We start from the raw sequence: 13707 nt of genomic DNA on the forward strand, positions 1-13707 counted from the left end.
TTTCTTAAAACGTTACTTATGGTGTTCTTATATAGATGTTTTAAAATTTAATAACATCTGCCAATTATTTTCTCTGTAGCTGATCGATTTTTTTTGTCTTGTTTAGGGGAATCTTCCTAAAACTATATTAACCTCCTTAGATTTTTATTTTTTCCTTAATTTTTAACTTTCATTTTATGACTTGATTTTTAAAACATTTAAAATAGATTGGGTTATATGTTGTGAGGTAATGTAAAATGGATAGCCAGTTGTGCTAATGCTGTTTGCTAAATAGTTCTTTCTTTCTCAATGATTCAAAATCACATTTTTATTATTTGTTATTTTCGTCTTACACCTAATTCTGCCACTTGACTTTATTCTACTTCACTGATCTATTCTACTTTTTAGTTTTTGTATTCAGAAGCGCACAATTTTATTAATCATATTACTTGTTTTATGATATACTGTCACCATTGGTTTATGAATTGCCTGGTTTCATTTATTTCGTTGGCTTGACAATTTAATAAACACCTGCAAATCCATCACTGGGAGCAAAATCTAGGACCTTGACAGTGACCTACATCTAACAATTTGGTTCCCTTCTTCCTATCCCATTCCTGCCAACTCATCATTGCTTTGCTTTTTTTGAAAATACTATATGTACTTTATAAATTTTATATGTATTTCTAAAATTAAACATTTTATTTTGATTTATTAACTTTAATACAATGAGACCACAGATGCCCATAGGATTTGTAGGGCCTTGGGGAAATATTTTTTGTGGGACCTCTGCCTATAAATAATTTGAATCACTCCAAATAAGTATACCAGAACCTTTCTGGCTGCCGAATCTCCATGTGATCTTGAATGAAATACCTATCGGGCCTGTAGGAGCAATCCACTTGTTAAATGGCCCTCCTGGAACCAGGACCCCGCCACTGAGCCCTTGGAGGACCCCACAAGCATGAACACAGAGCTCCTCAGAGCTTTTTGTCAACCCCATGATGAGTAGAGGGTCAGAGAGTGCCTCAAAGGGGAGAAACAATGACCAGGGCCCACTGGTTCTTGTCTGAGATGGGTAGATGGCATTGTAGGCCAAGGCTAATCCCAGGCTTTGGAGGGGAACTTAAAAAATTTTGAGGGAGTCACTCTAAAGTGTGGAGTTCCCTGAGGTTAAGGGTCCAGGGCAAGGACCCCCTCTTGCCCGGGTATCAGGGCAGTACTGATGTGTATAGTTTTCTCTTGGATATATAACCAGGAATAAAATAGGTTATATAAATGCCCAACATTAGGAGATAATGCCAAACATTTTTACAACGTGGTTGCGCTAACCTGTGTTCTCACCAGCAATGTCTTCTAGGGCTCCACAACTTCTTTAACATTGGCAATGTGAGAGTTTTTAATTTTTGTCAACCAGGTGTAAAATATACTTCAGTGTAAACTTGATTGGCATTTACCTGAATATTGACATGTTAAACATATCTTCCTATGTTTGCTTTATGTGTTGCCTCACCTGTTAAATGTCTGTTCATGCATTTGGAATTCTTTGGGCTCTTTTCTTTTTGTTTTGTTTTTTTTTGAAGAAGAAGATTAGCTGTAAGCTAACCACTGCCAATGCTCTTCTTTTTGCTGAGGAAGACTGGCCCTGAGCTAACATCCATGCCCATCTTCCTCTACTTTATATGTGGGACCCCTACCACAGCATGGCTTTTACCAGCAGTGCCATGTCTGCACCAGGGATCCAAACTGGTGAACCCCAGGCCGCGGTGAAGTGGAACGTGCAAACTTAACCGCTGTACCACTGGGCCAGCCCCTGTGCATTTTGTTATTGAAAAAAATTTTATTTAATATCCTTTATGAATCATTGACACTAATTCTTTGTCAGTGGTGTATATTGTAAATATCCCCATTTATAACTTGTCTTTTCATGTTCTTTGAGGTGTTTATGAACCATAATTGTTTAATACAGACAAGATTATGATTCTCTTCCTTTTTATAGTCAATAATCTTATTTTGCTTAAAAATATTTCTCCGAGGGCCGGCCCTGTGGTGTAGTGGTTAAGTCTGATGTGCTCTGCTTCAGTGGCCCAGAGTTCGCAGGTTCAGATCCTGGGTGCGGACCTACACCACTCGTCAAGCCATGCTGTGGTGGCAACTCACATGCAAAATAGAAGAAGGTTGGCACAGATGTTAGCTCAGGGCTAATCCTCCTCAAGTAAACATAAAAAAGAAAGAGGAAAGATTGGCAACAGATGCTAGCTCAGAGCAAATCTTCCTGACAAAAAAAAAAAACCAATTTCTCCAAAAGAGATCTAAAAGATATTTACTTACATATTATACTATACTAAGAGTTTAAAATTTTATTTTATTTATTAATCCAGCTATGGTAGGGGCCAAAAAACTTCTTTGTAAAGGGCTAGATAGTAAATACTTTTGGCTTTGTAAGCCATATGATTTCTGCTGAAACTATTCACTCCAATGTTGTAGCATGAAAGAAATTATAGGCAATACATAACTTAATGTGTGGCTGTGTTCCAATAAAACTTTATTTATAAAAACAGGCATCAGCTTGGACTTGGCCCATGAGGCACTCTTGGCCAACTTTTGATCTAGGATTTTGTTTTTATAAATTATATGGAGTAGGGAACTAATATCTTTTTTCATATTCAGCAGTTTATTCTATTTTTAGTCATTCAACATTTTTTCTTTTCCCCACTGATCTAATACACAACCTCTATCACCTGCCATAGTTCATATATGTGTCTATGTCTGGACTCTCTATTATATGCCATTAGTAAATTTGTTCCTGCACCAATACCACATTTTCTCAATTAATATAGCATAGAAATCCTGATATCTTATAGAAATATTATTATTTCCCTCTCTTATTCTTCACAAGTGTTTGACTATTCTTGACCCTTATTCTTCTCCTTGAATTATATCCTTTCCTTGTCTAAAGAGATATTCACCTGCTGGACTGAAATATAGCTTAAAACTTGCTTCAGTCATGTATGGTTAAACTGTGATGATCTAGATTTCATGACATAAGTCAACCCTGGTTTTATTTAGAAGAAGTTGTTCTCAAGCTATGTTTTAGTGGGAACAAGGCTTTCTAATGCTGAATTTGAATTATTTCAGTTATTCCTTGGTTTGATAAGAAAAAGGTTTTTTCAATAATGAATTTATCTAAAACTTTTGGGGGTTATTACTTTCACATACTAAAATCTATATAAGATATTGTATTAGGATAAGTGTGCCTAGCTGCTACAGTAAACAACCTCCAAATCTTAATGGCTTAAAATAATAAGGATTCACTTTTTGCCCATCTCATAGTCCAATGTGAATTGGTGAGGGTTGTGCTCCATGCAGTTATTCAGAGACCCAGAATCTTTCCATGTCGTGTCACCTCCATCTTTAACACTAAGTTCCAATAGGACAGGAAAAGAGTATGTGGAAAATTATCCAAGTAGTTTTATGTGTCAACATACAAGTGGAGCACATAACTTTCTCTTAATTCAGTCAAAATGCAGTTTATTACTCCAAATTTACTTCTAAGGGTTAGGATATGTAACCACCCTGTATGTCCAGGAGTAAAATAATATGAATTTGGTGAATTATAGCACTGTCTCTGCCACAGATGATCTCTTATGTATCATGATATATGTCTTTAATTGTTTTATGTTTATATTTAAGTGAATCATGATGTTCTACAAAATTATGGAGACTTTTGGAAATCTATTAGTTTAAAAACGTTTGAGGAACACTTAAATAAATGTTGGAAAGTTCTGGGAGTGTTTTAATACCAGATTATACATTTGCCTATACAAAATATACAGAAAGTACCGACAGAAAAATATAAAGATAGAGCTGCTTAAAAAATAGGCTGAGGCCATCCTAATTCACTGGTAGAACTATCAGAATTATTCACGTTTGTTCAAAACATAAATGTAACAAAAGAAATCTAAGTATCAATTACAACTGGAACGTATAGAATATTTTCTATGTAGGAAAAGACTAAATTCTACCACATTCATTCCTATTTCTAGTCTATAGGTTAGGTATTTATTCTATAAAACACCTTCATGTAATTTCTCTTCTCTGATTGTCTTTGAAAACAGTTGTAAACCATTATTTGTTAAGTCATATTTTAAAACTTTCACGTAACCTTCTTTATTCTCCACATTAACTTTAATATCTTAGAGTGGATCAAATTGAAACCATGGTTTACAGTAAATAATGCCTCTAGTGTAAAGACAAGAAAATTTATTTGTTACTCTCTAATGACTGTGCAGGATGCTGACATAGACACTGTTCTGAGTTGATTTATGACCTCGGTAAGCCAGTAAATGCATACAGAGATATTGTTGAAATGGAAGAGCAAGAGATTATTGAAGAAAAAGAGATCACTCAGGAAACTATGCATCTCCCTGGGTATTTCATCCAAAAACTTTATGAAAACATTCACATACGCTGAATAAACTGTGAAAAGTTTGAGAACCGATAACTAATTTTGATGAGTCTTCAGAACAATGGAGCAATACAAATTTCCTTACCAACAGGAATAATTTCTCAGGAAAAATAGAAGGAATCTTTCGTCCAAACTCCAATAGGGTTATATTTCAAGGAATCGCAGCCAGTCCAATAAATGCATAAAATGCCCACAGCAAAAAAATACCCTATAGCTTTTTATATTAACTGTTTGGTTTTTACATAATTGAGAAATATTTGTAAAAATATGTTTTACTTTTAATTCCTTTACTTTTCATCAATTTTGGTATGTTCATGGTAGAAAATTTGGTCTTGTGAACAGAACTCCAATTCTAAAATTTTGCTTCCCGGAAGAAAATATTTCACTTACCATGGTTGCTAACCATGGAATAAGTCAAAAGACCAAGGGAACATAAATGGCTTTCTACTGGATACTCAGTTCTCTCAAAATTCATATTACAATAGCAACTTTATGTGCTGAGAGTGGACCATTTCCCTATTCACTACCATATATTAACTTTGTTCTGCAGAAAGGAGAGTATAAGAGTAGACCTCGAGACAAGAGAAAGAAGATTCTTCCAATTTCCTACAGAGTCTCACTCTATGGCAGCACTCTTCATTGTACACAGAGGAAAAATTAGGCTTGAATATTAATGAGATACTGCATTGTCAGTTAAGTTGTGTAGAATGTCAACTGATGTATCTGCAATAGCATCAACTGAAATTCTTCATTTACCAGCTGTGGTCAGCAGTGTGAGGGACTGGAATTGGCCACCCCAAGATATATCTCTTTGACGTGAGGGCTATTTTGGGCTGGTTACTTTTAAAAACTGCAGACAGGAAAGAAACTCTGAAAAAATAGAATTTACTTACCCTTTGTTAAGACACATTTACATTTGTAAAGGAAATCTCCATCTGTAAAGGTGTCTCCCTCTCTGTACCAGGAAGAGGGAGGGACGACCTTATCTCTAGAAACTGTCATCAATGTGGAAGGCAAGGACTCAAGTCTGCATAATAACCTGACTCTTGTTTACTGTACTTGTGTGGTGATCTCTCATGATCAACTCCCCTTCCACTCCCAACATCCTCCTTTGTCTTTAGATGAAGATGATATTTAAGGTGGTGGCTTCAGTCATTTTGGCGAGTTGCTCAGGTTGCCTGAGCCTCTCCCATATATACATGTTATAAAGCTCTGTTTAATTTTCTCCCATTATTCTGTCTCATGTGAATTTAATTTGATGTCCGGCCAGAAGAACCCAGAGTGGGTAGAGGAAATGTCTTCCTCCCCTACAGCAGAATAATGGTCCCTCAAAGATGTCCATACCTTAGTCCCTAAAATCTGTGAATATGTTACCTTATATGGCAAAAGAGACTTGCAGATGTGATTAAGGTTCAGGACCTCAAGATGGAGAGATTATTTTGGACTATCCTGGTGGGCCCAATCTAATACATGAGTCATTAAAAGCAGAGAATCTTTCCTGGCTGTGGAGAGAGATGCAATGTGAAGACTCAACCTGCTACTGCTGGCTTTGAAGATGGAGGAAGGGGACATGAGCCTGGGCAGCCTCTAGAAACTGGAGAGGCCCTCAGCTGACATTCAGTAAGAAACAAAGAAAAGAGGCGGAGGGGTATCGCCAATTCTGCCAACAACCTGAATGATCAGAATCAGATCCTCCCCTGGAATTTCCAGAAAGGAATGCAGCAGCTTTACTGATGCCTCGATTTTAGGCTGGTGAGATGCATGTTAGTCTTCTGGCCTACTAAATGGTAAGATAATGAAGTTGTGCTGTTTTAAGCCACTAAGTTTATGGTGATTTGCTACAGCAGCAATAGAAAATGAAAACACCAGCATTTCAGCCACATTCAAGACTTCCTTGATTTGAAGGTTGAAATTTTCTCCAGCTCCGTCTTCTCTTGCTCTCAAATCACAAATGTCTGCTCCAATCCACTTTCAATTCCCAGACCATAGAATTTATTCTATGCTTCCATCCCTTGTCCCACGTTATCACTTCTACCTTGAATGAAGTGTCATGTCCTTTGTAGATCCTTCACAAACTTTCCCAGGTGTAGCTGACTATTCCCTCCATTTTAATCCAAATAGATGTGTTTACTCTCTCTGTGATATCGCAACTATTAGACATTAATTTATAGTAAGACTCAGACTTTAAAATGTACCTCACAACTATTACAAATATTCCTTTTATTTAGGAGGTGTTCCATTTTGCTGTGAAATATACCTTGATAAGTCAATTTCAGGTAGATGAGTAGCCACCAGGATCTGGATTTTGGCTAGTGTCAAGGCATTTGAGAAAGGAAAAGGCTTATTTGCATAGTGGAAGAAGCATCACTGAGATATCCAGGGGGATCTGAAAAGAAGGTAGTAAAAAGAAGAGCAAGAGAAGGTGCTAGAGGAGGTCATCAAGAGGACAAGACTGCTGGTCAACCCACGAGCTGGACCCAGGTAATCAGAGGCTCCTTACCCCCTCCCCTGTCCTTGGAATATATGTTCTGCCCTCTGTTCCCACAGTGGGAATCACTTTCAAGGACACAGCCTTGAGAGAGCAATGTGCTGTTGAGACCATCTGGAGATGAACCCAGTCAAGGCCTCTACATAAACTTTCAAGATCCTGGCAGACAGGTGCAGAGATCTCATCTTGTAGCTGCCTAGGATAAGCCTCGTATATAAATTCACTTGTTTATCAAAACTGCCACCTACAAACATGCAGTAGTATGCATCTTTCTTTGGCCTCTCCTTGCCCTCTGTGTACAGGGCCAGTTTGCAAACCAACAGAGGGACAGAGGAACAAAGCAAGACTGTGTGCTGTGCTATTATAGACCACTCCTTCCAACCCTCAATGGTTATTATCTGACTATGTAAACCATCCTATCTATTGCCAGCATCATTGGATTTTAGCCCTGTGAAAAAGGTATAAAAGACACTTAATGCACAGATGGGAAAAGAACGTCTTACTTTTATGTTGAAACTTGCTATTAAAATTGGAATCTGTTGCCTGGCATTGAACCATGGCATGTCATTGATTATTTTAATTCAGGGTCTTTTTTTAAGATCAATATTAAGAAGAATGTATTATGGCCAGAAACAAACACTATTTTCTTAAGAATATTTTGCTCAGGATCTTTTCAAACAAAATTTCTTTCCAGCAGCAAATTTGCCTTTGGTATTGTTATTTTCAACAGCTGTGAAATTGGAAAAAAAGTGCAATAATTAGGAATGCATGTCTGTGAATTTCAGAGTCCAGCCAACATTTTCTAGGTGGTAGGGCTCCCAGAGGGACCTAGGCTCTGAGCTGAAACTGAGGGTTCCCTAGAAAGACCCAGGCTCTGTGTTGAGGATGAGCTCCCAGAAGGATCCAAGCTCTGTGCAGAGCTATAAATGGTAGGGAGTAATCTTGGGATTAAGAGACATCGCAACTTAATGTATGTATCAGCTACGTAGCATCAGTTTTTCTTAGCTGTTCTTTCGTTGACATTACGTTCAATTTGTGTTCAGGTGCAGGTAATAACTGAGAAAGAGTCAGGTAAGCAAATTTCCCTGATAATTCAGACCAAACAAACAAACAACTTGTGAACGAAACTGGGACCCTACTCCCTGCTCCAACAGGCAAATCTAGCAAGCAAGCTGCACAGGCTTAAAGTGAGCACAGTAAAAACACATGCTGTCCTGTGAAGCAGCCATGCAGGCCTCAGAAGCCTGTGTCTATGTGACCTTGGGACCCCACACCTCATGACTGAAGACACAGCTGGACAGATCCACAACAGGAAAAGATAAAGGGTGCCTTACACTCTCACTTTTCCCAGCTGCATTTCTTAGAGATTGAGGGAAAAAGTAACCGCCCTGGTCCTTGCCTCTCTCTGGGCACAGATAACACCAACATGCCAAGCCTTGTTTGATGAAGAACCAAAAAGCTCGTGTTTATACTATCTTTGAAGTATATGAATATTAGATGTGTAAGTTCTTTCCTGCATGTACACTGCTTTGTTACAAAAAGTGTGTAAACTACACTCAGATCTGGAGACCTCGGAGCAGCTGCTCAGAATCCTCTGTTGGCCTATTTCCTGGGATTCAAATTCCTCACTTTGATTATCAGATAAACCCCTTTAATTAACCTTTACTCAGACTCTTTATTTCAGTCAACAAACTAAAAACAGTGTGCCTTCAAACATTCGCTCCTTTAGGTATGAAGTGCCATTCCAAACTCTGCCTTGAGGTAGTCTGAAGGCTCTGTGAACTGTGGGAGACAATAACTTACGATTCACTTTCATTTTAAACGGTATGACGTCTATGATGTGGAAATCAGTTCAATCCGGTTTTATTAACTCCTATAGTACCATGCGATATGTACCATGCTAAATGCTGAAGAAGCCGAGGTCAGCAAAACACAGCCTCTGCATTCAGGGGTTTACAGTTTAGTTGTAGCGTGGGGAGGAGAAAGAAAGGCGAGCAAGTAAGTGTCCTTCAGGGTAACAGATGCTAAAGCCAGTCTGGGGTGTCTTATTGTTCTCATTTGAAGGAGGGGTGGGAAATTCCTGTAACAGACTGTCTATACCTTTTCCAGAAAAAAGGCTGGAGGGACATCCAGTTCCTTGAGAGGGGAGAGACCCCCTCCAGGTCTGAAGCTATTGGCACAATCATGAAATGCAGGCCCTCAAAGCTAGGTAGGTTTTAATGGGTCTGTTCAAATTTTACCAATATTGGTGAATTGCACACAGCTCAATGAAAAGCGTCCCTTTGATGCTCCAGGATGCAAGCGAGATCTCTTATGGAAATAAGTTGAAGAAGAAGCATGAAGCTAAAATTCCTAAGATTAAGTACAGAGAAGAACTTCTAACACTTTGGTAGTGGGATGCAGGCGTTGTCTGTGTGTCTGCTGGTGTGCGTGTTTCAGTGCTGGGTTGGATCCTCAAAAGTAAATTTCTTCAATCAGTCTCTGGTGCTATATTTTGGGAGGGGGAAGAAGAGATTAAGAAAATACAGGTGCTATACCTAAAAGATTTTGACTAACAATCCAAAGACTGCAAAACTGAATGAAACCATGAGCCATCCCAAAGGAGGCATTCCCAAGGGGACCTCGGACTCTCCTTGCTGTCCTCTCCCCTCAAAAAGACCCCACAGACACTGTGTTAGGAGGATTATTTGTGGAGAAAGGGCAGTGTGGTAAAAAGCAACACTGTCGGGGTTAGGGGGGTGAGGGTAGGGAATGGTAACATCTAAGTTCATAAAGTGTGCCTGGGTGTTAAAGGAAAAAAAGAGGAAAGAGGCTCTTTTTCCATTTCTAGGAAAAATCAACTATTATAGGATGGTGTCTCTGAGGAAAGAGGCTGCAGCAGAACTGATAATATTTTGCTGAATCAGCGCTTTGGTACTTTAGTTACTGTTTATTTTATGAAGACAGTACTTTTGCAGACAAAAACTTAAATTGACTTGTTGAGTGAGTTCTTGTGCTAACTTTGAAATATTTTAATGTAGAGTGTGTGTGTATGTGTGAGAGAATGTGTATACTTAAAAGAAAGCCCCCAGTGAGGCAGATTTTTTTTTTCTTTCGGACGAGAGAACAGCCATTTAAAAGCTGCTTGCTGTTTTTGTTGCTGATGGTGGCGTGATCAAGCCACATTTGACCAGAATGTTACTCGTCTGAGTAGGTCATCATAAAGAGCCTTTGGTTGTCGGAAACAAAGCAAATGCTCACACATTTGGGGGGGGGGGGGGGCGGGCAGGTGGGGAACAAGATCTTTTTTTGGTTTTGTGAGATGCTAGGGTTTAAATGCTGTTTGAAGGTGAAGTTCCAGGATACTTACCTAGTACTCATTTATTTGACACAGTTCTTTTCAGGGAAGTTTCTGGATGGAGAGCTGGTGGGACAGAAATTACTTCTCTTTGAAGACAAAAGTCATTAAGCACTCTGGCCAACTGCAGAAAAGGACAAGAAAAGCGCCCAAATGACATTCACAACAAGGAAGGAGGTGAGATAGCTGGGCTCAACATCAAAGCCCATATTGTTGCTGGGAGGTGAAGAGTGTGGCTGAGGCTGAAATCCTTCCTGAGGCAGTCTCACTGACGCCATGAAGCCGTCTGTAATTCATAGCCTGGATCAAGAGCCATTTGAAAGTGGTAGTATGAGGGACGGTGACTATTAACAATTAAACCAGGAAAAAAGGCACAAATTGGGACTGGCCTAGGCAAACTGGGCTACAAACCCCAAGAAATTAGGGGCAGAGCGGTATGCCCCTGTTGCTATAGCACTTCTGGTACTTCTCAAAACTTTGTGCCAATGTACAGACTTTCCGATTTCAGAGCGATCCTCTGTGGTGGCAAAAGTCATGAGTATCAGGACACTTTGATTTGCTTTGAGGAATCCAAAGTGCTGTTTGAACTTTAAGTAAGCCCTTGTGAAAAACTGGATCTTCCTCCTGAGCCCAGAGTGAAAAATGCGTGTCTTATAACAAGTGGGCAAGAGACACAGGGCTGTTTTCATTAGTATAAAACAGGATTTAACCATAACAAATAAGGGCACATCAGTGTTGAAATTAATACCTGACCGTGAGAATAAAGGGCTAAATTATGATATAATTACATGTTATAATGCAATAAATTAGTTACTCTGTTTCTTCCTAAGGTATACGCTGATTTTCTGGTAGTTAATTTGTTTCTAAACAATCCAAAGCTTTTCCAGTTTCAAGTGTGGACCTGAGGCGTCCGCGCCTTTGTTAAGCTTTACTGTTTTTCCTGACAGTCCAGAGAAATAAACGTCAAAGCTGAATGATCGCGAAATGTTATTCTGTATTGGGCATTCATTAGAATGTGGAAGGAAGACATTTCTAAATTTGGTGTTTATTATTTTGTCTTCTTTGTTGACTATATCTTGTTATGGAAAATACAGGCATGTGAACATAGTTTGCAATTTTGAATGGGAGATAAATAGAATGATAAATTATAAATAAAAATAAAACCATATATTATAAAAGGGATGAATTAAGATGGTTGATTAATTAGGCTTACATAATTAAGTTTAATTGTCATTCCTTTGTTGCTCAAAATCAGAAAAGATACTAACTTTCAACATTTTAGGAGGAGGAAAAACTTGTTTTTCTTCTATTATGAATCCTAAGACCCGGGTATCAGTGGAGAGGGTCAAAGGCTGTAGACTACCATGGAAGGATATGCTTAATGGCTGAAGCAGCGGGTAGCAAGAAGTCTCTGGGAGAAGAAGCTGGATGCTGGCTGTTCTCTGGAACTTTCTCTACCCCTGTTTCTCTGAATGTGCTTAAGTAGATGGTGAGTTATTCCCCTAGATGGTAAAAGGGTTTTCTGAAAACTGCAAAGCAGGGAAGGGGTAAGAAGATGATGAACCAAATTTAGCTTTAAAACACAAATAGATACAAGAAATTGAAGATTAATTGGTTACCCTTTACTTTTTAATAAGAAAGTGGAAAAACATAGCAAAATTAGAGGATAATTATAACAGAATAAAGTTCTGCTAGTAAACTTTAATTGTATACCTTGACCTTTAAAGATTTATTTAATTGGAAATTGGCCTCTGGTTAAGGATCTCAAGGCTTTTTTTTCTCTTAGCTCTTATTCTGCCCTACGTCCTGTTCCTTAGGAGAAGTGAGGTAGATGTGTCTCCCTCAGGACACTGACATTATTGGTGTTCAGTGAAAGGACCGTCTTTCCCTCCTTTGAGTCTCCCTTTCTCCCACTTGGTTTGTGGCTGAGGTCAAATTGATAGTTGTAACAAGATAGAGGAATTTTGTTTTTCTTTTTTTGGTGAGGAGGATTGGCCCTGAGCTAACATTTGTGCCAATCTTCCTCTATTTTATGTGGGATGCCGCCACAGCATGGCTGGAAAAGCTGTGCTAGGTCTGCCCCCAGGATATGAACTTGCAAACCCCAGGCCGCCAAAGTGGAGCACATGGACTTAACCACTATGCCAGCTGGCTGGCCCCTAGAGGAATTTTTTTAACCAAGAATCCAAGGATCCTGTACATGAGTCTTGTCCTGCTGCAGGCCCCTGAGGACCTGCTCCACACTCCCACCATCCCATCCTACTCACCTCCCACAGGAAATACACAATGATGACACCATGGGAAGCATATTCACAGAAGACAGTGTCAATCCTACAGTGAAACCCTGGGCTTGGGGTTTCAGTTTTGGGTAACAAATTCAATTTCTTTGCTTGACATAGGACAATTATTCAGCCCTTCTGTTTCTTTTTGTATCAGTTTTTATGAGTTGTATCTTTCAAGATGTCTCTCCATTTCATATAAGTTGTCAAATTTGTTAGCTCAAAGTTCTTTACAGTATTCTCTTATTCTTTTAATGTGTAGAGGCTGTGGTGACAAATCCAACACATTAAAGGTTCATTACGGATATTGTTGATTTACGTTCTCTCTCCTTTTCTCACAAAAATCCTAGCCAGAGGATCATCAACTTTGTTGATTTTTCTCCAAGAACTAGATTTTACTTAGCTAATTTTCTCTATTATCTGTCTTTTTCAATAGAATTGTTCTACTCTTATCTTTATTAACTTTCTTCTACTTTTTTTTTTTTAAAGATTTTATTTTTTCCCCAAAGCCCCCTGGTACATAATTGTATATTCTTCGTTGTGGGTCCTTCTAGTTGTGGCATGTGGGACGCTGCCTCAGCATGGTTTGATGAGTACTGCCATGTCCACGCCCAGGATTCGAACCAACGAAACACTGGGCTGCCTGCAGCAGAGCGCGGGAACTTAACCACTCTGCCACAGGGCCAGCCCCCTTCTATTTATTTTATTCTTGCTTTTCTAGTTTCTTTGGATGGAATCTTAAATTATTGATAGTCGATCTTTCTTCTTTCCTAATAAATGCGTATAACGTTTTTCATTTACCGGTGCTTTTGCTGCATCCTACAAATTTTGATATGTTGTATTTTAATTATATAAGTTCAAAATATTTTGTAGATTTTCTTGTTAGTTAGTCTTTGACTCACGAATTATTTAAAAGATGTAGTTTAATTTCCAGATGAATAGGGTTTAACTCAATATTTATTGTTAGTTAGCTCTAATTTAATTCCATTGATGTAAGAGAATACACTCTGTATAACTCAGGGGTTTTTTTAAGTTAATTCCTTGTTTTATACTCCAGAATGTGGTCTCATTGAATCTATCATGTGTACTTGAGAAGAATGTGTATTTCTTAGTTATTGGATGGAGTGCTCTATAAATATAATTAGATAAGTGGTTT

At 38.5% G+C, this 13707-nt stretch overlaps 1 pseudogene; it reads left to right on the forward strand.

The window, feature by feature from the left end:
* The first annotated feature begins 10548 nt into the window (after positions 1-10548).
* LOC106848228 (ferritin heavy chain-like) overlaps positions 10549-13707 on the forward strand; it is a 29456-nt pseudogene continuing 26297 nt past the window's right edge.

This window comes from Equus asinus, chromosome 20, assembly GCF_041296235.1.
Source record: "Equus asinus isolate D_3611 breed Donkey chromosome 20, EquAss-T2T_v2, whole genome shotgun sequence".
Classification (NCBI taxonomy): Eukaryota; Metazoa; Chordata; class Mammalia; order Perissodactyla; family Equidae; genus Equus; species Equus asinus.